Source organism: Calidris pugnax, unplaced genomic scaffold (assembly GCF_001431845.1).
Source record: "Calidris pugnax isolate Ruff unplaced genomic scaffold, ASM143184v1 scaffold39, whole genome shotgun sequence".
In the NCBI taxonomy this organism is placed as follows: domain Eukaryota; kingdom Metazoa; phylum Chordata; class Aves; order Charadriiformes; family Scolopacidae; genus Calidris; species Calidris pugnax.
In genome coordinates, this window is record NW_015090828.1 from 4,612,054 (window position 1) to 4,637,785 (window position 25,732).

At 38.0% G+C, this 25,732-nt stretch overlaps 1 protein-coding gene across 2 annotated transcripts in view; it reads left to right on the plus strand.

The window, feature by feature from the left end:
- The window catches only part of BICC1 (BicC family RNA binding protein 1), a 111,257-nt gene that overhangs the window by 57,758 nt on the left and 27,767 nt on the right, over nt 1-25,732 (plus strand). Inside the window, exon 1 of one of the 2 annotated variants that reach the window (XM_014940579.1) lies at nt 19,602-19,770. The exons of the other annotated variant lie outside the window; for it this stretch is intronic. The gene's annotated coding sequence lies outside the window, so the exon portion shown is untranslated. Of the gene's footprint in view, nt 1-19,601; nt 19,771-25,732 lie in introns of those variants that run through there. 2 annotated transcript variants of the gene reach the window in all.

Here is a 25,732-nt window from a genome sequence, read left to right on the forward strand (position 1 = left end):
GGGGGGGGGGGGGAAACAATCACTAGGAAGATAACTCTAGTGGTGCTGTTGTTTTTGTCATGTTCTGCCTCATGAAACATTTAGGGCTTAATGTAGTGTTGTCAACTGACAACTGCTGTTGTCGGTTTTCAAATTGAGATCATCAATACTAAATCTATAAGGACAGAATAAATATTTCTTTTTAATTACAACACAGAGGTATTGAGATTTGCAGACAAGGTGTGCATAATAAGGTTCAGCAAGGATCTGAAGATTCAGTTCTGCACAGGACCCAGAATCTTCTTGTCATCTTATGGAAAAAAAATTTACTGTGAAGATAAAGCAGCAAGAGCAGATGACCTGCTAATTGCTAAATCGTTTCTTTTCTGTGTTACATGGATTATGACTTTTAAATTAATGATTGCAGAATACTATATATTGAGTATCATAACGGTAATTCATTAACTCAAACTTGATAAATATTTATTGAAATGTTTTGAATAGCAAAAGACTAATGTCTTGATTTAGCATATGCAGAATTTTAAATACTTGCTAATTAAAATTTATTGTTTAATATGAAACTGCTAAAATAGCTTTTTGCAAAGCTAGAATTAAAAAAATGAATTATCAACTCTCAACAGTTTCATAAAGGGCGAACCAGGAATTTCCTGGCTTTAATGAAGACCAGATGCTGCAGTCTTGCTCTAGTGACAAGGGGTGATGAGGGTTAAAGTATTTTGAAATACATGTTTAGAAAACACACAAACAGATATAAATCTTCTAGTAGCATCTTTAAGCAAGCCATTTGATTTGTTCAGGTTGACAAAGAGATCCCATAATATTAAGGCTTCTGAGAAGGAAGTGAAACAATTTAAAGCACTTCTGTAATGACTGCTCCCTGTCCAGCAGTAATGAAACAATCGCCACTGGCATGGTCCACCCTGCTTTGCATGGGTGCTGGAGAGTTCAGGGCATCCAAAACCTCATCTTCTGGAGGTTTGGGGTCTTATGTAATCTAGTGAATGAAAGATCAAACAGAGACAGTAACTTTCCTCTGTTCCTCTCAACATACCTTTTCACTCTGTTATGGTTACTGTTACTTAGGAATGCTATTAATTGTCTTTAAAAGATTTATTTAGTGGTATAAAAGTTTAGAGTAGATTGCCAAATCCTAAATGGTCAGATACTATAGTTCCACAAACACTTTCAAAGCAGGAGTAAACTAACATTTTTCTTTTTCCACTCCCTTCCCAAATTACTGACCTGAGAACTGCTCTTCTGTTCTTGTCCAGCTCGTACTGGTGTACTGTCGCTGTTGCTTATGTTGATGTGGGGGTTTTTTGTGCATTTGCTAGCTGTTTTAACCCAAACTGTATCCTCAGTCTGCTTCCCTCTATGGTTGTATGAGTCTGTAATGCTTAATGCATTGGGAGCAGGTGACCGTCGTGTTATCCAGCAGCACTGCTTGTTGATGGTAATTTAAGGTGCTCTTTAGGAAATGGCTACATGTAAATTTAAATTATTTCATCCATATTCCTTACGCTTTTTCTTTCCTCCTTCTAATTCTTTCCCCCCCTCTATACGGGTGCGTGCTTCTGCGTGTCAACAGCCATAAAGAAGTTACAGGGAGATACATGTTCTCAGAGTGCAGGCAGCTTTGACATAGCATTTGGGTAACAACCAGCATAAGAATCATTTCAGGTCCTGGAAACATAATGGCTCTAAGAAGGAATTCATTCAGAGAGTTGCAACAGGGAAAATTTTGGGAGCTTAAAGCAGGTGGTATGGGGAAATGCAAAGTAAATTGAGCTGACAGAGCAGGGGTAACTCAGGAGTCTCTTTCGCCATTCACTTTAAAAATGGGCTGCTCTTACTGAACTTCAGTTGCTCTTTTTTCTTTCTTCCTGTTCTTCCCATATTTTTATTCCTCTTCCACTGTATCCAGGTTAAAATCTTCTTTTTTTTTTTTTCTTGACCTGTGTCATCTGTTGAAGTAACCCACTCATTTATTTTCTTTCTTTATTGACCTGCTCTTATTTCATTTCACCTGTTCTATCATTTGCTGTTTCTGATTCTGGGGGTTGTTGAGTTTTTGTTTGGTTGGGTTTTTTTGTTTGTTTTTCTGTCCTGTTGCGTCTCCCACCCTCCCACTCGGTTATTAGTGATTCATTTCAAGTTGGTTAAAAAAATAATCCAGTCCATGTTCCATTTGAGTATTTTTCCGTCACCTGAGTTTTCTTAATATGCTTTCATCTTCTGTTCCAAAAATCAAATTTCAGTAACTTTTTTTAATTTAAACTAGCTTCTATTATCAAGTTTACTACATTGTATTTTTCATTAGCATATCTCAAAGGCAAGTCAAGTACACAGTGTATCAAATTCATATCTAAGGAGAATGGCAAGAAGGGAGGAAACAGTGGCACGGAAGACATTAGAAGGAAGGCAGCAATAACTAGCAGTGGGCACTGCTGGCATTCATTTACTGAAAACTTGGCTTTACACTTTTTTCCTTAAGCTTTGCAATTTGTAAGCTGTCTTGCCAGCAGAGTCCAGTATTTCCTTCTTTGCACCTTAAACTGTTGAGACAGCACGCAAAGAAAGTTAGCATCTGTAACACCATATTTGAGGCAAATAACTGGACCGAGAGACTTCAACCAAATTAGTAAAATATTTCTCCCATCTATTTGAATGTTGCTTAGACACAAGGGAAGAGCTTTGCAAATTCCAGGAGACCTTATGATAAAAGCTACAGACATTTTTGTTAAAACATCAATGTCACTACATAGTGAACTTAAGGCCAAACTTGCATGCAAGTTACTGCCTTAGATAGCAAGAGTAAGCTAAAATGTAATCTCTGTTTATTGCTTCAGACCTTTAAGTCAACTTTCAATTGTTTCCCAATATTGTAATAAGGGCTGAAGTTTACATTTTGAGAGGAAGAAGGGAAGGAGAGAAGACGTGGTGTCAGGCTGCGGAGCCTTATGAATGTGTGCAAATACAGTGCTGAGTTATTTACTCTTTTGGCTTAAATTTTCTTATAAAACTCCAGTCTGATTTTATTGTTTTAATTTGTTTTTCTCTTTAGAAATACTTAATTTACTCAGTTTGGTTTGTCAGCAAAATCTTTAAAGAGAGTGAAAGCTGCTTTTAATGCTAAATCTTCTATGCTAATATATGATATGTGGAGAAGTGATTAACATAAGAGCAGTTCAGCATTGTACTTGCCAGTTTTTAGTGTCCCGCATGTAGACATCTTCCAAACTTAGTCGTGTTCCATGGAGAGATGACATATCTTAAAACAAACAAGTGGCTGACTGTTACGTAACAGTGTTTTCAGTATTAGAACTGAGCTGAATCCCACACTTGTACAATAAGATTTGTTGCAATCTATTAATGGATGCAAGTAAGACATTGTCAGTGGTCATGTAGTATCCTATCAAGGTAGTGGTAGGATGAGGGGTAACGGTTTTAAACTGGAAGAGGGGAGACTAGATTAGATATAGGAAAGACATTCTTTCCTGTGAGGGTGGTGAGACACTGGAACAGGTTGCCCAGAGAAGCTGTGGATGCCCCATCCCTGGAAGTGTTCAAGGCCAGGCTGGATGGGGCTTTGAGCAACCTGGTCTAGTGGGAGGTGTCCCTGCCCATGGCAGGAGAGTTGGAACTCAATGATCTTTAAGGTCCCTTCCAACCCTAACCATTCTGTGTTCAAACCCAGTGTTTTATGGTGAAATGCCAGTGAAATGGAAGAGTTAATAACGTTGTGCAGCATTGTTCTGTAGGAATTGTGTGAGCTTTCAGCAGCATCATAACCTTCTAGACTGGAGGTGTCTGGACTCTCCTTCCCCCAATAATAAATTCCTAACCAAAAACCATAACCCCAAAAGCCCCACCAAACCAAAACACCCTAAGTAAAGCAATTAACATAATGAGGCAGCAGTTGAAAGACTTAGAGTACGGCGAAAAGCATCTGTGTGGCATAAGGTGGTCTTGGATCCTCGCTTTGGGAGATTCTGATGCCTTGCCTTGATGGTATTTTGTAAAAAATGCAAATTTAGACATATGATTAGTTTTTCCTGCTTTCAATTATTGCTGGAATCACTGGAATACTAAAAGGCTTTCAGTATATGCTGCTAAACTTTAAGTTACATACTTAATCTTTTTCTAAATACCAGGTGGGTTGGTGTATTTCAGAGGCTGGCATGTTTGCAAAGTGCAGTTATATAATCTGAAATTTTCCCCATGAAATTGGCCAAGTCCTGAGTTTAGTCAAATAAGCATAAAAGTAACTAAAAATTACCTAACGGTGTAGGCTATTTACTTCTTTGCTTTATATAACTCCTTAAGTTGAAAACTGTAGCCTCTATTTCCAGCAGTTTGGGATCTACCAGACTAAAGACCTTGTGGCTTAAATACATAATGCTATGCTGTATATGTACGTGTGTGTGTGTATATGTATATAGAACAATGATTGTTAGGATTGCTTGATTTTTAAAGTCTTCAGTGTTTTCTTTTTCTCAGGTGTTATATGTACATGTTATTCCTACTTAATATTGTTGCAGCCTTAATACAGCTTTTTAATTCTGTTTTTCTTAAATGAATTCATTATTTTGGGCTGAAGAGAGATTAGTTTCTTTTTTCCTTTTCACAATGCACATATATTATACCTGATTTGAATTCTGTTTTACTTTTGTTGAGAAGTGATTTGGGACTAGCTGCATTGCGGAAAAACTGCAGTTGCTGGCAACACCCTTGTTGAGCTTGGGGATTTTTACCTTCTTGTTCTGATTGTGGGCAGGGAGGTAGTTTCTTGTTTGTTTGCCCCGAGAAAACAAAACCCAACCAACAAAAAAGCAAACAAACCCCACAACTTCTCCACAATCCAAAATCAAAGACAGGGCTATGAAAAACCATTGATTTAAACAGCAATAATTCTTTTATAATGAATCCTCTCTCTATGTGTTGCTTTCAATAATGGCTGTACAATATCGTAAGACCATTTCTAAAAGTCTTTCTAGAAGTAAATGATAAGGATTAATTGCTGATTTTGGGTTTGTGTGTTGTTTTTTTTTTAATTAGTCTACGTTTATAAAACTTGCATTTCAAAAAACAATCTGATGAAAATATCTAACCTGTTTTGGTACTCTGTGAAACTCAGGAGTTGAGCTGCCCTGTTTGTGTGTGAACCTCTTTGCTCTTTGTACAATGTAGTGGGAGAGTGTAATATCAGCGCTTCTATGTATCTGAATTAGTGAATTCTTCATGGAGAAGATCACTATAGTCTGGAATGTTAAAATAAAGGTATATGCACACCTTCACACATATGTATATAATGGAGGAAAATAAGCAACTCTTTTCTGTGAGTATGGACACTGAGGTTAAGAAAATTCTCAGGCTTCTTTATATAGATTTAGATAGTTTATGGCCTTGACCTGAATATAGAAATGTTTCAAATCAATTGGTATTTATTGTATACAGTCTGCTTGGCAAATTGAGACTGAAGTCTCAGCTCAGGAGGAAGAGGAATTTACATCTGCATATAAACTAGAGCTACTGTATATGCATGTGGGTTTTTTTTTTTCTTCAAAAGAAATTAGAGGTTGTGTATTTCAGATATTTAAGTTACATCAGAACACTTTGTTACAAAGGCTAAGTTTTGCAATTACGCTCTTTTTGATCTTAATTCTTTGAATATGAAAGTGAATCCTGCTGCTTTTCAAAAGAGTATGACCATGTAAATTGTGTGTTAGAAGTCTTCATGTGCATAAGTACTAAAAGTCCTCCTATCATTTCATTCACTGTTAAAATACAGTCTCTTCATAACTATATATAACCTCATGCAGTTTATATAACTTTATGCAGTTTCAACTGCATAAAAATGATGTGGTGAATAATGAAAAACAAAGCTGGAATTGCTTCTATGCTTGCCAGTACTTATCTATGTAACTAATTTATCAGTCTTTAAGGTTAAGAATAATACCCTATACTGTAAATGACTGTAAAAGGAGTTAATGGTTTATGTTTCTCTAAGTGCAATAATGCCTCGAGTTTTATTTCCTATGTCATTCTTAAAAGCTAAGCTAGCCCTTCCTGAGAAGGTCACATGGCATTGCAGCACTACCAAATACTTCAGACTTGTCAATATAACAAGTATTATAGCAGTAATTTTTCATAGTTTTGGTCAACTTTTGATTTTGACCTACTTTAATATCTTCCTGTGCTGTTTCTAGTTAAATAACTGCAGCTTCTGCTGTTATCACAAAGAAAGCTCAGAACAAATAGAGTGGAAGAGAATAAACATGAGAGAGAATCAATTAATTTTCCTACCTTAATTTCAGTACTGTGAATAGCCACTTAATTGGCTTAGAGCCTTAAGCTTCACTTCAAAAAAGAAAAGGAGGTAAAAAATAAATTAATCAGGCCCTTGGAGAGCTGCAGTGATATATGGAGCTTTTTGAAAAACTAGCTTCTAATCCACTAGGGTGCGTTTGAAAATTGTGCCAACTGTCCTGCAAGGCTGTGCTCTAGCTCTGATAGGAACTGAAAATATATGGAGAGATGTCCACTCCTGAGCAACCACTGCCTGTTCTATCACCTTTCCCTGGGGATGTGAAGTGATGCAGAAATGAGAGCACCTAAGCCTCTGAAGTGCTTAGATGCTCAAGTGCTTAAGAAGAAAGGTAACTTTTTTTGTGTTGGTTCATGATCAAGTTTTAATTTCTGTTGTCTCAGCATTGATTTCAGTGCAGATGAATGGAAATACAGGTTCAATTTGCCAATTTCATGCTGCTGCTTAGAAAATAACTTACTGTATACCAGCTGGAACTCTGCCAGCAGCTCAATTACTGCTGCTCATCTGAGGGTTGGTTTATGCTCTCACCGTGCTGTTTGGTGCCTTCCCTTGTTCACCACCCTCACAGGGCAAGGGAAATGACAATAACTGATCTGGTAAGGTGGGTGGAGGTGATGATTTGATGACTCTGTGCTGCAGGAACCTGTTCCCTCAGGAGAGGAGCTCTACATCTGGTTACGTGAAGGCCAACAAAAAGGTGCTAGAAGATGAGCTTTTGAAGTTACTCCACATCTTTCTCCTCTGTGAGTGGAAGCAGGATCCTAGTACATCACTCAGGGACAACCTCTTATAACAGCAGTGGACACAATAGTTTTTGCTTGTTATACCCCTAGGACAGCCTTATTCTCTGTGCTTGTGAGTAATGATAAAGGTGCACTCGGTTGTGCATTTTCCGAGTACTTCTGAAGGGAAGACTAGTAACTATTTCTGCTGGAAATGAAACCAGGAGAAATGGTTTTCACAGCTGCCAAACAGCGTAGTTGTGGTCTTATCTCTCTTGCCTTACTGCATGCTTGAGCTCTGCCCCTCTGCCTCCATAGCTACCTGCTAGGCAGCTCAGCCCTCCAGCCTGGCATGCCCTGCTCTCCAACCCACTGATGGAGAGGGCATTCAGGGCTGCTGGTTTATTGAGGCCTCTGCTCTTTTGTCAGCAGAATTTTTCTTAAAGCTATTTAGTTTTGGTTCCCAAGGTATAAAGTTGTAGGCTTGACTTAATATCAGTTCAGTAAAGGTTTTCTTAAAAATCTTGGCATTTAAATGCCTTTTCCTTGTGGGTGCCCATGACAACAGAACCGTTGGTTTGGGTATTCTGTGTCAGCTCTCCATGTGTGGAGCAAAATTCCTTTACAGCTTTTATTTGACCTCACTAAAAACAAGAAAAAAGATTCAATCTATTACGCAATTGTCCAGATGATAACTGTGTATATAAGTAGAGGGTTTTTTAAATTATGCTTATATCTTTGAAGCACAGCAATTTCACAACGGTATGATTCTGCATATTGAAGGTAGTCAGGTCAGGAGATAAAGGATGCTCTGTAATGTGTTTTGAAAATGCTAATGAGATTTGAGGGGAGGAAAAAAGATCATTTCTTATCTCTGCAGTTGCTTCATAAAATAAAATTTCAGTCAGATCTAGTACATGATCTGGAAAACTGCAATTTTTTTCTGTTCCTTAGAAGGGCATTGAACTTATTTTTGTGCGTGACCTTTCTACAGTAAAACTAATGCTATTTTACATTTCTCTATAAGTGAAAATTAATTAACTTGATCAATGGGGTATCTTATGTAGCTTTTTTAGAACAATTTAAGTGAAATACAGCTGAAGAGCTGCGTACTCTGAAATGCAGAATACCTTCTGGAAGTTCTTTATAAGATGGACACGCACTTGCTCAATTATTTCATGCCGTTCTCTAATTGTGCTGGATTGTAACTTGTATCCTCTGAATTTCTTAAAATGGGTTTATTTAGTTTGATCTTTCTCTGGTGTCAATCAAATAGGCATTTTCAAAAGAAATAAGATTACAAAAATGCATTAACAGCCTGCATCATCAGTGACAACCATCAGAACACAGAAAATGTTCGTTGGATAATTCCTATCAATCGGTTATTTTAGTCCGTCAGGCTTGGGCAGGCTGCAGTCATCTGCTTGCAATGCTATGTGGTATCTGCTTGTTAACTGTTACCACTCATTAATATTCTTTTCCTTTTGAGAAAGGATTATTCATACTCTTTAGTATTTTTCAAAAGAGAAGATAACCACTTGGTGTCAAATGTCACTGGGAGCTCACAGTATGTTTTTGTTTTTCAGCACTTAGTTTTTCCTGGGTTTGGTTGGAGAAGTGTTGAGAAAAGGGAAGTGTCATGTTTCAGCTTTTTTAATCTTGCTCCTGTTTCCATGTGTTTAAACTGTAATGTTGCAGAAAGTTTCATGGGATGTTAAGAAGTTCTTTGTGCCAATCATATGTGTTATTTTATGCAAACATTTGACACAGATATGGAAAAAGGTGTTGCAAGCCTAGTTGAAGATGCTAACTGAAACACATCAGGTATGCCTTAGGCTTTGGTCGCTGAATGGTGTTAGATTGGTGCTGAACTGAATGATGTCTTAGTAAATATGATTTCAATTGTTGTTTTGATTTGGAACAAAAATGGCTTAAGTGGAGGAGGCCAGGACCCCCAAACAGCTTTTAAAAGCATGGAGAAAGTAGCACACATAGCAGACATCCACTTCAGGGTCTTGTCACATTTAAAAAAAATATATATATATAAAAATAAAGTAAAATTTCAAAAAAGCATTTGCTCACCAGTGTTACTGGGGACAACACTACATTTTTATACTCTGAGGTGATAATACCTATATACTGATACTCTGTAGCTGACAGTCATCTTATAGTCTGTATATGTAAGCTTATAGTCAGTTTACATAGTCTTTCCCGTTTCTTAATACTGTGTTTCTGTAATTGCCAATTCAAAGACCAATCTTCCCCAAAGAAAGCCAGTGCCTCCCCTGCTGCTCCAGGCTTTCCTGCTGACGGTAGCACTTGCAGGTAGGGCTGGCTATTGCATTTCCCTTCTCAAACTTCTGCAACGTCTATAAACTGTCTAGAATTACAACGTAAGTGAGTATCATCCTGTCTCTGCAAATCTCTTCGTATTATACGCTTAATCCTGATTATTTTTTTAAATTGCTTTGGTTTCAAACATTCTTTATAGTGTGCATTCTAAATATAGACTGAGTCTGTGCCAAAGACCAAGTGCAAACATACAAAACCATCATTGATAGAAAGTCTCTTTAATGACTTCCTCTGGAAACTATAATTTGAATCATATGACATTTTTTCTGAAGTAGCAGTAGGAGGGAATATCTGAAAAATAACTATAATATGTTTTTCAGAATTTTAAGTCTTTCATCTGTACAAACTTAACTTTGTGTAAACTGTGCTAGTCATTTCATTTCTTGATTATTTGGCAAGACTAACATTTCCTGTAAAGCAAGTCAGATCTAAAGAAAAAAAAATCCAGGGCATAAATAGTGTTCTTGTGATTTTATTCCCTGCCCCCCCTCAGATTTTTAGCAGTTACAAAATAATTGTTATTTTATGGTAAATGCTTGTCAAGAACTCTGGTAGTCTGTAGTTTTGGCTGTGTCATGGCAATTGAAGCTGCTGAACTGGTATAGTTTAACTGGTGAGAGTGATGCTATCCAGCAATGTTTATCAACCAAGGCTATATACCAACCAAGGCTAGTCACTGAGGACTATTGGCAGCATATACTCCCTTTATTAACTCCTGTGAAAGGGAAAGGCAAGTGGTCTCTTGTTAATGGGAGGGGAAAGCTGTGGGAAAGGAAAAACTTGGGAAGGAGGTGGAATGGGGGAAGTGAGAGACTCGGAGAGGAGATGAGACTGAAGGGACTGAAGACTGTAGGAAAGAGGTAGATGTGATTATGCAAGTAGGTGGCAGGAAACATGAGGTTATAGTGGGACTCTTAAAGAAATTAGTCTTTTGAAAGAGTAGAATAATAGAGAGTCAATGAAGAAGATGGTATAAAGATAATGGGAAAACAGATGAAAGGTGGAAAGAGGGAAGATGTAGGGAAAAGACCAGGTGAAAATGTATAGACCAAGAAGTGGAGAGGAGCATTAGAGCTCAGTGTTCATGGGTGTCTGGCACGAACTTCCAATGCATATCCTAATCTTAGAAATTAAATCAGACACGATTGTGAAGTTTCTGCTTGACGAACATCTTGGGGAAAAGCTGGTAAACACCACTGTGTTGATGCAGTCTTTCATTACAGTCCTAGGGCAGTGATTCAATACATAACATGTCACTATTCTCATCTTTAATATCTTTCTGCTACTTCCATAAAGATGTAATTTAGTTGACTGCAATTTCAATTTGTTAAACATTTAACAGATGTCTCATCTTGTATCAAAACATATGTATGATTTAAAGTTCTGGGAACATAAAACATTAATTTCCAGTCCATGGGAGTTGAAGATATTGGCACTTTCTGCTAAAAATCACAAAACAGAATTAGAATGTGTGCAAGTAAAACAAGATGGCAATAAAGGGATTAAATTTGAGTGCAACTCTCATCTAGCTTATTAGATTTGTGTCCAGTGCAATGTCAAATAGCGTAAACTGTTTGGTTATGCAATGCCGGAGGAGAATAATAGCCAAGAAAGTGAGCTGAGAAAATACTGGGCTTCAAGAAAATGCAAGCTGTTTTGTGAAACTTGCTTAAAATATTGCAATGCCAAACAGTTTCCACAAGGATTTTTAGCAGTAGGTCACTGGACCTCCTTAAAATGGTTGAAATGTAGCATCTCTCCTTCTGTTAGATATTCTGATGTACTGTCCCATACTGGGTGGTGTTTTCGTTCCATTAATTGATGGGATTGTATGTATCTATAAAATTTGCAGCTGGTGTCAAGTTGACAGAGAACATAATTCACACTAAAATTGGAGAAATGATGCAAAACTAGTAACAACTCAGAAGTGGTAACTCAGTAAGGGCTGCTGGGAGAAGAAATATCAGGTGCACAGTGTTGAAGAAAGGGGTTTAAAGGTCACGGTGCATCACAGATTAAACAGGCACTAGAGTGCGATGCCGTATCCCAGAATAAAGAAAACTGGGATGTATACTCGGGTTCATTGCTTGTAAATAAAATGAATATTTACTTTGTGCAATTTAGTACTGGTGAGGTTTCACCTGTGAAATCATACAGTTACCAGTGCTGATCTTTAGAGTTTGGATGATTTGAAGACAATCCAAGGGAAAGCAAAGGAGATGCTTTGGAAAAAGAATTGGGAAGAATTAAGAAAAAAAAAGAACAACAACAACAACAAAGTTATATATAATGAAAAACACAATGAAGACTATGTGGGAATAGGAAAGTGGTGACTGTCAGCAGTGTCTATGCAAGACAGGATTAAAAGCAAATATTTCTGTTATAGAGATTTCTCTTAGTTTTTAGGGAGGACAAGGGTAGCTAACTATTGCAATTAATTGCATAGGTTTTGGGGTGGCTACTGGTTGAGGTTTTTTAACAGACCAAGTCAGCAGTGCTCTAGTATACCACATCCTGCCACAGAGGTGGCTTAAATGACCACCTGGAATAGTTCAGTCCTTCACACCTAAGTCTTTTTTAAAAGAACTGGTGCTGATTAAATAACCATCAGCAGTGCTCTAGTATACCAGATCCTGCCACAGAGGTGGCTTAAATGACCACCTGGAATAGTTCAGTCCTTCACACCTAAGTCTTTTTTAAAAGAACTGGTGCTGATTGAGATGCTTACTGAAGGATGCTGCAAGAAGGAATCCAGGTAGAACAGCCACGACAGCACAAGTCTGTGCACAGGGAGGGGAGCAGAATTTTAGGTTCTATAAGTAAAGATTGGGTTCGTTCCAGAGTGAGGGCATAAGAAGTAAAATAAACCCCAAAAAATTACTAGAGATGGCCACTTGTAGCAAACGGCAGGAAAAGAGATAATAAGGTCTATGAACGTATGACAAAATAGATTGTGTTTTTAACCAGCTGACTTGTTATATTAAAAAAAATAATACTTAGTATAAATAGCATATCAACCCAAAGGAAGGAATTGTCAAGAAGAGACTCTTGGCAATTAACTCCCTCTGCTTTCCTCCTCCCTCCTTCCCCCAATGGCATACAGGGATTATTTTTTCGCTTCTTCCTGTCTTATCATTTTAGTAAATAAAACTTGAACCACAGTCATCGCTGACTTCAGCAGCTGAAAATGAATGTCTGGTAACTTATATTTGAGTGCCTAAATTTAGTTTCCTAAATCTGTATGTGCAAGCTGTGTCCTTGGCTGTTCAGCTCTCGTCTGCTGGCAGGGCAAGACGTGAGCAGAGAGCTGGGGTGAGAGTGGCTGCTGGGGGGGTGTTCCTCACTGGGGAGACTCTGCAGAATATCTTGGCTTTTTTTTAAGCTCCTGTCACTTTTCTTGCCACAGCCCCAACCATGCATAGTTGTATCATTTCACAACCAGTATTTTGCCATTAGCAGTGCCTTGGTTTTTATCACCAAGTGGTGAATACCGTGCTGTCCCAGGTGTTTTGTTCGTGGGTGGCAGGTCACCCGGACTAGTGGTGTCTTTTGTACCAAGGCTGTTAGGTGCAGTGGCCCAGCCGTGCCTCCCCTGGCCATTCACTGCCTTATCAGGTGGAGAAAAGCTGGTCAGGTACAGGACAAGTGTTGAGAGCAGATCAGCGAGTGGTTATAAAGAGGCATGACAGCTCTGCATGTCCACACTGTGACACCTGCTGAAGCAGAGGAGAAGACAGCTGTAGGACTGGGCATGTTTAGTTTGGAGAAGAGGAGGCTGAGGGGAGACTTCATTGCCTTCTACAACTACCTGAAAGGAGAGTGTAGCGAGGTGGGTGTTGGCCTCTTCTATCAAGTGAGTAATGACAGGACCAGAGGAAATGGTCTAAAGTTGTGTCAGGGGAGGTTTAGATTAGATATTAGGAAGAGTTACTCTACTGAGAGGGTGATCAGGCACTGGAACAGCCTGGCCAAGGAGGTGGTGGAGTCACTATCCCTGGACGTACTTGAGAAACATGTAGACATGGCACTTCAGGGTGTGCTCTAGTGTCAGAGATGGTTGGGTTTTTTCTTTCTTTTTTTGTGTTGGACTCTATCTCAAAGGTCCCTTCCAACCATGAAGATTCTGTGATTCTGTAACAAGCAGCTCCGACTTGGGCTGAGTTGAAAGGGCAGGCGCTGAAACTGCTGTGAGAAGAAGTCTGCTTCTTAAAGTTACCATGCCTCTTCTAAAGAAGGTGGGACTGCAGAGGGTTGGATGAGTAAATTTAGACTTCTGGGAAACAGAGGGTTTGTGTTTGTGAATGAAATGAATGAATCCACAGCAATATGAACACTGAAGAGTTTTCTTCTGAAAATGTTGCAAATCTGGACTTTTCCCCCTCCCTTGCTGACCTTCTTCAGTTGCCACTGGCTTAATCATTGTAATGATGCAGCTTTTTTTTTTTTTTGGCATGGGCAGGCTAATGTTTTATCTAGACAGTGAAGTATGTAAGACTGTAGCTGCTAATTAACATATTGATGGAATTCTATGCCCTGCATTGACATTCAGGAGTTAAACTGGCATGGTAGCATATTGGTAGTGTGAGGGCATATTTTTGAGTTTCTCTCAAGCAGCATCTTTGTTCTGAAAGTCCTGTGTTTGCAGGTTAATTTTTGGAGTGACTGTTATGTCTGGTAGTAGCAGTAATCAAAACCAAGTATTTGTAAAATTCTTTTTTTACTTCTGGTTGAAATTTGTCAGAGTAAAGTCAGTTGAAGGCAAATTTTTGAATATGGCATAAATTTGTTATCGATTGAATTATCAATTTTTTACTCTGTTATACTTAGGAACTAGAATTTGACTTAAACTTTTCTACACCTAATGGAAAATTTGTCGTCTTCCACAAATATTTAGGCAGCTAAACTGTGGGGACAATTTTCAGCTGTTGTATGTTGTTTGTCCACAGCTGTTGTTCTGCGTTTTCCTGATGTAAGTTGATGGGACACGACAGATTTGTAGGAGATGCTGGAAAGGGGTTGTAATTTTATTTTTTTTTCCTATAGAGAAACAATTAGTGGAAAACTAAAAGTAGAACATTTTTTACTTCAAACTGTGAATATATAACTCGAAACAAAGACAACTTCTGAGTTTTTCAGAGTTTCACTGCCACACTTTTTCTAAACAGATATTCTCTGCCTGAAGGCCCACATTACATGTACCTCACTAACTTCTAGTCTAGTTTTTCTATGATTTGCCAAGATTGACAATATTAGCATATTTTGCAATCTAGAATGCTAGATACAAAATATCCAGTCTCTCTTTTGTGAGTGGCTGCTCTCCTCGGGCTGAAATAGAAAACTGGAAAAGTTGAAAAAGTTCAGCTGCTTTCTGTGTTCTTGATGTTTGGCTTGTGAATATATTGAGGAAAAGAATCTTTGTAGTTTTAATAGTTCTTCAAGTATGCACCTTAGGTAGTTGCTGCTAAGCTTCCTAATTAACCTACAGGCTACCTGCTGCAGTTTTTTAACTATTGCTTATCTTAGCACAACTTTTTAAATGCTAAATATTTTCTGTAATGTGTTGCTAAGGCAATCAATACATAATTGACTTAAAGATTTAAAGCAAGTCTCTTGCTGACATTGTGTTTATTGTTTGGAATTCCAGATTAATTACAGCATGTATTGCAGTCGCTGTATTACGAGCTACATCTGCTTTTTGTTAACTTTCTCTCTAAATGAGAAACTGTCAGTGCATACTGGTTCTCATATTCTGAAGAAAAATTCCCCAAACCCTATGATTGTGTACTTTAAAAATTAAAGAACCGTTTTGTTTAGATCACACGTTCATTTATTTCTTTTGTTTCTGGAGGAGCTGACCCAAGCATAGATGACTCCTCCCTGTTTTGCAATAAATAAATGAGCAGAAGACTGTCCCAGGCCATTCGAAACTTGGCTGCAGGAGTTCATGTTGATTCCCTTCCATCTGAGCAGTTAGACACGCACAAATCCACAGCATCCCTTGTGCCAGCAGCTGGCAGCAAATACTTCAATTACTGGGGTTATTTAAACGAGCCTCCAGATTGCTACCATTTCAGAAGCCAGCCGGATCAATTAGTTCTCCCCGCTTTGTGTGCAGTGTAGGTGACAACTGAGAAAGCTTTTAAAGAAAATCACATTTCCTTGAGTCTCTGATCTTGTTTGCGGCTACCTGGTCGATTCATCTGCGCTCGGGGTGTGTGTGCCCACAGAAAGGAATGCTGGTTCTATGTCAAAATGTAAAATCATGCATTTGTGTCAGCTCAGAGAAAGATACGATACATTTATGGTCCCATTTCTGCATGATTTAAGGAATCAAATTCTAAGTAGCCAGCAGGTGGGCATGGTATTTAAGTAAATTTACAGCAGAGTGATTTGAATTCTGTTTGTTCCTGTAAGAAGAGTAGTAATGAAGCTTGGGGCTTCTCTAGTTTTGATTAAGGCTTGCTGTACTTGCTGTAAAGAACAGCAGTTTGCTTATACTCACGCAGATAAGGGAGAGCCAAAATACAAGCACAGTTGTGATATGAAGGGAATTATCAAGGGGCTTGACATCCAGTGACAGTGCTTGGCAGTAGCTGCATTAAAAACTGAAATTTCAAGCCCTGGAATGTAGTAATAGAAACTCTTATCATTGCAATTGAATTACTTGGGAATACAAATTTGTCACAATCTTTCAGTGAAAACTGGAATTAGCTGATGTATTGGTTTTGGACTTTTAGGAGGTTCTAGGCCATTAGCACATTCTTTACAATGTGCTCTGTACGGCATTTAGATGTAAACTAGGAACTGCCATAGTCTTCCATTCTGTGATCCCCATACTTCTACTTAAACTCGATTTTGGGGCACCGAAAAAGCAACTTATTAGAATAACTGCTGAAATTCATATCACACAGATGTTCAATGTTCAACAGGCAATTAATTTTTCTAGAGGTGATTTTTGCTATTGGTCTAATACCAGAGAGATGGTCAGAAGAGATGCAAGGAAAATTAAACTAAGAACAGGTCAGGGATGATTTCCTGATTTAAAAGGCAACACTTGACATCTTTCAGGTATGTATTTATTTTTTTTAGACATATCACAAAGAAATTACTCTTGCAGAGGAACAACGTGAGTAGTGTGGTGTTGACTTGCTATGAACCCTCCCCTGAAAAAAAAAAGCAGCAGCTTTTAAATAAGTCAGCGAATTTCAGGAGATGTAAGTTGACTTCCCAGATCAGTTGCAAACTGCCTGTCATTCTGGAGAAAATCATTTAATATCTGGAAATAAGAATAATTTTTAATGTAAGATACACAACTGTTACAATGCCATACAAATATTACTGTGCTAAAAGCCAATAAATGATAGATTATTATATGATTACAATGTGTAATTCAGTATTCACATAAAAAATCCCTTGTATAAAAGCATCCTGAAGTTCTCAACATTCATAAATAATTTCCACTAGATGACTTGTTTTTATTAGGTGCATCACAAATGGATGCAGAAGAAAGATGGAAAAACCACTTCCCCTATCTGTCTGTTTGGTTTTTTTTCCTCCTGGAGATTATAGCCTGCACAGCAGTGATGCATGGAAAAAGCTATAACATTGCCATGCTTTTGGAGGGGGTGGGGAAAGAACCTTGTGCTTTTAAAAAATAATAATTAAAAAAATCTTTTTTCGATGAATGGCAGAAACTAGTTGATAATTTGTAGTAATTTTGAGTCAAATTCATGCACTTTATGTTATCATAACTTCAAAATACGTATTGATATCTAACACTAACATCTAAGTTTCAAACCCAAGATGTAGAAATGTCATCTATGTGACAACAAATGATCTAACTCCCTGTATCAAAAAGAAAATGACTGCTGCCCTTATGGCTTCAAAAGGAGTTAAGGAGGTTTTTCTTCTGTACTATTTGCCTATTGTAAGCAATGTTATTTTTATCTGGTAGATGAAAAGACAAAATATGCAGTGAAGGTGATCTGCTGGCACTTGACCTCTCCTTCATAAGAGACTGTTAAGCCATTAAATCAGTGTTAGACTGTGGACTGTTAGACTGGAGTCTCACTAAGAGAACCCCCGAGCTGTGCTGCTGTGAGTCCTTGTAGTGCCTGTGTGTGTTTGTGTGCTGTGTGTGCCACCACCACAGGGGTAGCTGATGCAGATATGTCATGCACTTGGATTTGTGAGAACAAGTCAATGACTTCTCTAAATAGACAGGTACTGTAAATAATGTATGTTCAAGATGAGTAACAAAAGGTCTGCTAGAGCTCTAACCAGTCTTTAACAACAGCTCACCGAAATGCAAATAGTAAAACCATCCGATGGGGATGGTTATGCTTAGGGTTTGCAATATTTGTTCAGATCTTACTGTTGTTAATGCAGTGGCCAGAAACATCTCTCTACCCTCTGCCAGTTGGTCATATAAAATCATTCATATTCCACGATTGCAATTACTCCTGCTGTTGGGCTTCTGGCCTCAGCAGGCACCAGTCTGTGTTTTGCCTTGGCTCACAGACCTCCTCTTCCAGTTTTTGAGCTACTTGTTTCTCTGCCCCCAGTATTAGCTCATCGGGACCTGCTGAAGACGTGCTTTGCAGAGGCTGTTAGCTGATGGGGCTCTCCTCCCTGGGGTGCTCTGCTCCTCCCTGGCATGTTGCATCTTTGCACTGTGTTCATTGCACTTCAGATCTTTACTTGGCAGCTGATTAAGTGCTTGACGTTGTGCGTTTATACCCCCTGTGTTTGGGTTGGGATGGGCTAAGCTGTACCCTCTGAAAGGCAAATACACTCACAACGCATGACCTGACTGTGATTTGTAGTAACTTGAAATAAGAATCATTTTCATGTACTGCATGTAGCTCTTGATACTTGGTTAGCTCTCAAGAAGACTGTACAGGTGTTTCTTTATTGGACTTTTCATTTTTCTCTTTATTTAAAAAAAAATCAAAACAAAACACAAAAGACACCAGAGAAAACAAAAATCCCGTTCACAGTGTTCATCAGGAATGCAGTTGAAATAAGAACTTCTAAAAATACAATAATCCAGGAAAGGGAAACTTTTCTGGGGAGAATCCATTTTGCTCTGTAGAAATGCGATACTAAAGCAGAGAGAGTAATAGAGTATTTGCAAGAGTTACAAAAAAATACTATATTTAATTGCCTTTGGCTTTAGTCACCAGGTGTCTGATGTCCTATCAAGGACATCTTTCCATCTTTCTGAGAACATTTCATTTTGTACTGATTCTGAAGAGCACAGTTCTGCTTGTCCTGTTCACTCAGGAGTACCTAGTGCAGGAGTCTCTGTTAAAGACTCGCTGCATCCTCCTGTTTCAACCCCAGAATTAATATTTTCCAAAGGCTGTGTAAAAATCAGCTGGCACAGTGAAATGCAGTCAGAGCAGTAGGACATTAAAAGGCGCAGCGGTCACCAGGAAGCATGAAGTTGCAAAGTAAGTGCAATTGGGTTTGGATGTGGGATAATTTGCTAAGAAGGTTGAGCCTGAGGCATGCATTTAGGCTCATGAGTCAGATGTTATGATGCTTTTTATTTAGCAAAACAAAGCCACAATGATTTTTCTGCAAATGTTTGCGTAAGAAACTAAAATTATCTCAAGGCTTATGCACCAAAATTGTAACCTTGAATATGTCTATGTGCACTGGAGATATAGTGGTGTTATATGTGATAGGAATGTTGTAAGTTGTTTTTTAAGTCCTCTATTAAGTTGATCTTATTATGCTATAGCTTTTTTCTTCCCTTTATTTCTTATTTTCTTTCCCAGGCTTGGTGGTTCTGTGTTTGTGCTTTGAGGTACAATGGCAACAGACATTTAAGTAATGAACTGTGAGTTCATTGGTTCCATGCTGAAAAAATAAGATTTAACAGACTTTGTGTCCTGCTGAGATTGCTTTGCTTTGGGTGGCTGTTTAGGCTTAAGACTGAAGAACAAATGCCCAAGAAGTAGCAGAATTGCAGCTTGGCTTGTGCTTTTTAGTGTCTGAATGCATTTATAAAATGTCCCTAATGACCTTTTTCAGAAAAAGTAAAATAATGAATTTAAGCTAAATATGGTGGTAAGAAACTGAAATTGTGTAACTGATAATGGAGTCTCTGGGAGATGACAATTAATTCATTCTCATTTCTTCTTTCCAGGTTTTCTTCTTCTCCACCTTGGCCTTCCCCTTCTCCCTTCAAATCCGGTCACTTTTCTGTTTAAATTGCCATACGTTCTGTTACCTCTTCCTTGTCTTACCTCTTTGCTTGTGCTTTAAGAGAAGTCTTTTCAACTTCTTTTCCTCTGTCACTGGGTCCGAAATCCAGTCATCAATAGTTTGTTTCTCCAAAAATAATAAGTTGTACAGGTAATCTATTTTTTTTAAAGCTTATCTGATGTTTCTGGGTAATTGTCACTTAATTCTGGGCATTGTGAACATGAACTTTTGGTGTTCTGCTGAGGTGTTTCAGTGCTGCTAAGAAACCCAAATGTGGGATTCAGCTATAATTTGATGTATTTCTTTTCATTTGCGAGGCTACATCAAGCAGATATTTAAGTTGCCATTATATTTAAGGTAGCCTGTTACAGATTTTAAACATTTCTTTTGAACTACACTATGAAATCTTTGAGAAACAAGACTCTCTTCTCTGCTCTACCAGATACTGCACAGCATTTCTTCTGGGCTGTGTGTGTAAGGTCGGTGTTGTACCTTGTCTCTGCTTTGTAAATATCTGTGTGTGTCTCTGTGTGTGTATAGACATGTGTTTTTGTAAGTGGTGGACAGAAGTAACAGTTGTTACAGTGCAGGATGTGTGTAAGTGTGTCTCTGTGTGTCTATAGGCATGTTTTTGTATGTGGTAGACAGAAGTAACAGTTGTTACAGTGCAGGATTGAAAACCAATGCTCTGATATTTAATGCTCCTCAGGTGACTACATAGCAGCAACCAACATGTAACAAGAGGGGAGGTTTGGATGGGAACTGCTTTCCCTGGAGCTGTGGCAGAAGCAGTGCGACAAGTATTTATTTTTTTTTCAGGTTCCTTCTCATATTCTGAGTAGAATAGAAATTCTTTGAAAAATGGAGTGAGATGCCAGTGAGAGTCAAAAAGTTCTGAAGGTCTGAGAGGACAGTTTTTCCAGTGTGTGTGCACAGATAGGCAGCGGCTGCAGCTCTTCCCAAGGACATTTCGTAATCAGCTGTTTGTCCACAACAAACAGATCCCCTAGAATGGCCAGAGCCTCAGGATATGTCTACTCTGAAGACGCTATTAATTGCTTGCAGCCCATGTTTTGGGCTAGTTAGCTAGTTGAAATCCAGTTCAGAGATGATGATGATGCAGTCTAATTTAAACTACAAAAAAAAAAAAAAAATCTGAAGACGCTATTAATTGCTTGCAGCCCATGTTTTGGGCTAGTTAGCTAGTTGAAATCCAGTTCAGAGATGATGATGCTGCAGTCTAATTTAAACTATAAAAAAAAAAATAAATCCCAAACCCAAGCAAAAAGCCCCATGTTGTTGAGTGATATGTGTGAGGACACAGGGGAGTCTGCAGCAGGAAATGGCCCGTTGGGTTCTGCCTTAATACATGAGTATCTTCTGTTCCTTCTGTAGTTTAGATAGTGAGAGGTGAACTAAGTGCACTGAGGTGCATTGGAGAGAGGATGAGAATTCTTTTAAGCTGATAAGCCAACAGCAAGAAGTGCCCAAGTGACAAATTTCCTTTCGTAATTGATCAATGTCATTTGCATATGCCCTTCATTATGAGTGTTTGCTGCATGCTTTTACCCTTTAATGTTTTGTCTCCATGGGAATAGATTGAGCCTATTTCAAGTCTATCTTGGCTATCATCAGTCCGTCTAGTCTGGTCAGTGAATATCCACTCTGTACACATGATATTTCCTAATTTATTTAAAAGCATTAAATAAGTTGTTTTCATTCAATTATCACTTTTGCCATACTAATAGTAAGTTCTACTTGACCTTTTTGATTAATTCACTTGTTTTATAGACTTCTTTTTGTTGCAGGATGAATAATAGACTCTTCCAGTTGAGAACATACCAACTTACATGTGTTCATTTGGCTTTTCCTCTTTATTTTAACTTCTCATATAGCTCTGTGTGGGTTTGCTTGTAATTTTGGGGCAGATAGTTCCATAAATTGTCCTTAAAAATGCTACGTCTCTTTTGTCTTTGTTTTCTCTTTGAATGGCTCAAGTTCAATAATGCTCCTGGCTATTCAGATCCTAATCAGCTACTTATTAAGAATGACTGTCATCTGCCCTGGTTTTGCCCAGTTGTCTAGCTATTTTTAGAATAGTGATGTTTCTGTAACTTAAGTAGAGTTTCTTCATCCTGTAAACAAGCGAGATGCATAGCTGTGGTCTGCAGAGCTCGCCCAGTAACGTCTGATTTGCAGGAGAGGCCTACACAGTTAAATGTCTAATTAATTGAAATACCTCTTGTCTGACAAAAAGTGACAGTGCGGATGCATTTGCACTTGCACAAATGTATTTTTTGCTTGGTGCAATTTTATTTTGTTTACTGAAATGCTGCACACAATAGTAGCAAAGAAGCTGGAGGCTTGCTGGTATAGCTGTGGACAAAGACCGAGGAGGTGGAAACTCTGCCAAAGTGTGGAGTGAGGAATTTGAGGATAGGAGCAATTAAAGGCCACTTCAGTGCAGGAGTCTGGAAAAATGAAGACTGTTGAGAAAAATTTCCAGCATTTTGTGTTGTGTAACTTTAGCTTTCTATTTGGTGTAAATATTCCCCCATTCTTGAGAAGGAGGCAGGGGGGAGAATCTGTTCAAATTATCTTTTCCATTCTTAGAGAAAAAGATACTGCCCATCAGAATTAATTAAAAGATATTTTACTATACGATCAATTTTTTTTTTAGATTTTGCAAGACACTAATGCAGTTTCTTATGAGAAATCTTTTCCGGTTTCTGATGCTACACTTGTATTTTGAGCATTAGAGTCTTATATGCTTTTAGCATGCAGACTTTTTCTGAAGCCTTTGTTCTGTGTTGGCAAATAGTTTGTAAAGCTTTGGTGTCTTATTTCTTCATTCATGGTAGGCATCCATTCTTTGCTCTAGCTCTAGTTTTATTTAAAGTATACTTCCAGTTTGTTCAAAAGCTTTTAAAAAAAAAAAAAAGGCAAGAGAATGGGATTTTTTTTTTTCCCCCAGTAAAAATAGGTACCAAACCCTGTGTTCCTCAGGGATGGAGTATGGCATAACATCTTAGTGATCTGATCCAGTTGTCATCTGGATAAAAATGGCATTGTTGTCTCCCCAGTCTCAGCAAGAGCCATTTCTGTTGGAATCAGCGGGTCTTGTTCAGTGAGTGGTCTCACTCCAGGCTGTGTGATGGTGCCATGGTCAATTGGGTCAGTCTAGACACTGACTGGAAGGTGATTTTATGCTTATCTGTGCTGGCAGTACTATATGTACATTACACCTGCTATACCTTTATACCTAACAATCCTCTTCACACTTTTAAGAGTGACTTTTATCTTAGTTTGGACTCTGTCTGTTGAGAATGTGTTGCTACAGTCATACCTGGAAGGTCTTTCAAATATTAAACGTAGAGCTTTATCCAACAAATATTTTTGTTTTGGTATGAAGGCAAGGTAGTAATTTTTTTCTACATTAAAAAAATGTAACTAAGTCCTTTGAATTAAATAGTTGCACCTGGAAAACAGATTATAGGGAAAAATGTTATGGTCAGCTCAGTCTAATGTAAATACAATAGCAAAAATACATCACGTATACACAAATACTGAACACCCCAAGTTTGTGATGCCCAGAAGCAACAAATTTTCTGGAAGCATTTTTAATGTATTTGGCTTCCTGTTGGTGGCAACAGCTTCAGAAAACATTTAGAAAGCTTAAGTCAACTGTTTTAATTACTCCCTCGTATTGATGCACAAAGACCTGACATGGTCATTTCAGTCCTGCTCGGATAGAAATCCTGAAAACAATTGTCCAATGTTATTCAGTTTCAGCCTTTTCCACAAATAGTTGAGATTAACCAGAAAGCTGGAACTGAAGGTAAATGCTGATTCCATTAGTGACAGGTTTTCTCTCTTCAGCAGACAGTCATTTGAGGTCAAATGCAGCCTGATCTGCACTGGGCTTCCAAGAAGTTTGGGAGAAGCTTGCCTTTTGATTATCTCCTGGTAAATCTGTCTGTGGCATAGTGTTACAAAACAGAAACAGTAAGTTCTTTAATTTGAAAATAAATAATTTAGCCAGGAAAAAAAAAACAGGCAGCTTCTCTAGCTTATTTTTCTTAATGATTGGTCAAATTAGATCATTTATGGTTGGGCACAGAAAAAGAGTTGGTGTGGTGATAGGTGAATTGATTCTCATACATGGACCATCACTGGACACTGTTGAACACTAAGGATTGTTTACTCTTGGTGATGGGAGGAAAGGTGGAACAAGAACCAGTGAGTCCCAGTGTCACAAATCAGGCACCAGTCTGGGAGGTGGAAACTGATGAACTATTAGAGCAAACAATTTTTTGTTTTTCCATATTTTCCAGAGGAAATACAAAAATACTGCAATACAAACAAGCTAATTGATTCCACAGAGGTATATTTAAGAAATGTAAGGGTCTGTAATATACAGGAAATCAGATTAGATGATCTAATTGCCTCTCTGAATTTTTAAGTAATTCCTGAAGTTATCTGGTTGTTCCTTGATTCAATATTATTTGGGTGTCTGTTGATTTATTATTTTTTTTCCTGCAGATCATAAGTCATTTCAATGTACTTTCAACTCCTGCAATGCCAGTTCAAAGAATTCAAACTCTGTTAGTTGCAAGTAACACTTCTCATACAAAATTTTGATATAGATGTAATATCATGTTGCCTTGAAGGAAAGAGTGAGCGAGTCTCAAAGGAAGAGTTTTGTTAACTTAAAAATGAGTTGCTTCATATCCATTACCAACCACTGTGTCATTGAGAAGTCAAATAAGGAGAGGGTAAGATTGGTCTTAAAATTAAGACCAATTTTAAAAGATTTCGTAGCCTATTTTAAAATTGCCACTGGCATCAGTGGCTTCTTTTTTGCTTTGTGGATTCTTCTTTGCTTTTTTTTTTTTCAAGTGAGTAGTTGAGCTTTTTTCCCTCTAAAAAGAAGAAAGGTTAAATTTAGAAATATGGACATTTTTGTTGAAGCTGTTAGTATCAACAATAAAGAAGAGTCCAGCTGAGATGAAAAATGGGGGAAAAAAATAGGGTTTTAAAATGTATTTTCACCTATGGCTAAACAAGTAGTATTATGGAATGGTAGTAGCCATCTTTGGGACTAATAGGATGCCAGCCTTGATTGAAGATATTTTTCATACTTGTGACCAAATGTGTATTAAAATACAGTGTTTACAAATATGTGAAAATCAGTCCCAAAGTGGTGGTGGTCTGGTTTTGTGTTTTTCCTGGTTGCCTCTAAAGAGCACTTGGAGCACACATAGTGTACTAGAATCTGCTTCTGGGAATTTCTGCCTGCAACATCCACTTCAAATATCATTCACAGCTTAAACACATTAGAACCACATGGCTTACTGTCAACTGAAAAAAAAAAGAAAAGAAAAATTGCCCTTAAGACTATTTTGTTGTGTTTTTTTTTCACTTTGCTCCATTGTGAAAAGGCTGAAGCAGCAGATTTTTAGAGCTTCTGTAGATTCTATGCACATACCATGTTTTTGCAACTACGGTTTTTCCATTTTTAAAAATGAAATATATCTGTTTCTCCGAATTCAAAACTCTGCGTTTTTCTTGACTTTCATGAAACTTGGCAATGAATTCTGTGTTCCTTCAGTGTTTCTGTATCCCCAGCTGAATGTGCTCAGAACTTCCCAGTGGTAAAGACTAGAGGCTTTTTATTGTTGGAATGAAAAGAGTATCCAGGCATGGCTTAAACAGTTTCAATTTTCAATTGAAAACAACAGGTTTACAATCTAAAGTTATGTTATTTGGCATTTCTTTAGCAGTGAAGTGATTTCAATCACTGAGATGATGGAAAGGGCAGATATGTGTGTTGTGGTTGTGTTTTCTCCTGCCATTGAGAAAATACAGACTCTTATATACCCTAAGATGTATGTATCTGTCTAGCATAATGAGTTAGATTAACTCATTAGGCAGAAGAGGTTTTAGAGATCTTATTTTTTTTTTGGTGGGGGCGGGGGGGAAGAGTTCATCCTGCCACAGGAGAAAAAGCCCTGTTACGCTGCAAAAGGGTAGAGGACTCAAGAACTGGGGAAAGAGAAATAGGCATCAACTGCAAAATCATATACTTGTTTGTGATAATTAAAAATTTGGG